Source organism: Echinops telfairi, unplaced genomic scaffold (genome assembly GCF_000313985.2).
Source record: "Echinops telfairi isolate 266 unplaced genomic scaffold, ASM31398v2 ScPeMD7_9;HRSCAF=40, whole genome shotgun sequence".
Classification (NCBI taxonomy): Eukaryota; Metazoa; Chordata; class Mammalia; order Afrosoricida; family Tenrecidae; genus Echinops; species Echinops telfairi.
In genome coordinates, this window is record NW_022103906.1 from 85,759,227 (window position 1) to 85,760,364 (window position 1,138).

A 1,138-nucleotide genomic window follows, 5' to 3' on the forward strand; every position below is an offset into this window, starting at 1 on the left:
GACATGCCACACCTTTTTTGAAATGAGAAAGCCACTTTTACACTTGAGTTTTTCCCATAGCGTTCTCCTTGTAAGCTGTGTTCAACATCACAGCAATTCCTGTGGCATTTTTTTCTGAACAGGAAACGAAATTTCAGAGCTGCACACTCTTCTCTTAAATCAGCCATCACAAAAAAACAAGGTTTGAGCCAAACTGCTTGTACAAAAAAGTCCACTGTGACCAGAGAGAACCTTCCTAGGCGACACCACTGGGTCTACTAAGTATGGACTACGAATGCTCTGCTCCGCCCAGAGCATTTCTGGGGTTTTTGGGGGGTACCCCCACGTATGTGACAGCAGAAGGTGGGTTTACTTGTCACAGAAAGTATAGTCATCATCTACGTGAAGAAACAGAGCTAACCAAGTGGACAATGTGAGGAAGTCCAGATGTTCGTCATGTGGATAGGACACTGCAGATTGAATGCGTGGCAGAGTTGGGCATCAGGGGGAGGAAGGGAGGAAGCTGAAAGACCCGGGAGGATGTATTTGATCAAGCCTGTTCTTTTCCAGCCCTCACCCCGACTCCTTACTTAAGTACAGCTTGTTTAACTGAGGGAGCTTCAAAACGTTCCTGGGCAAATGGAATGAAAAGACCATGACGGTTTCCCAGGAAGTTTTATCCCAAAGCTACTGTTTTTCCTCCGGATACATTGTTCAGTGCTCGGTGCCTGTTCTCCCTGAATGGCCTTCTCCTCCCCGGCCCTCGTTTTAAGTGTTCATAGGAAGGCGTGACGCCGACAGAACCTGAGCACTAGGACCAAACAAACCCACGGACTGGTCCGTCTTCAGCGATTTGCCTATTCCACATTACTTCCCACCCCCGCCGTGGTCTCTTGGCAGACCTTGCTTTGTGTTGCCTCCCAGTGTGCCTGCAAACGTTTCCCCCTGCCACTCGGGTAAAAGTTATTACACTCAAGAATGACAATCTTGTTTCCTCATTTTTCTCCCCGCAAGATGTCCTCCTCGAGGGAGCGTGGCGACAGGTCTGCCTCCACAAAATGAGTATGTAAAAAGCTCATCGGGCATTTGCTGAATGAGTTGCCACCCCAGAACAGCAGGAAGCACTCAGTGTTGACTGCCTGGGACACCCGCATTGAAA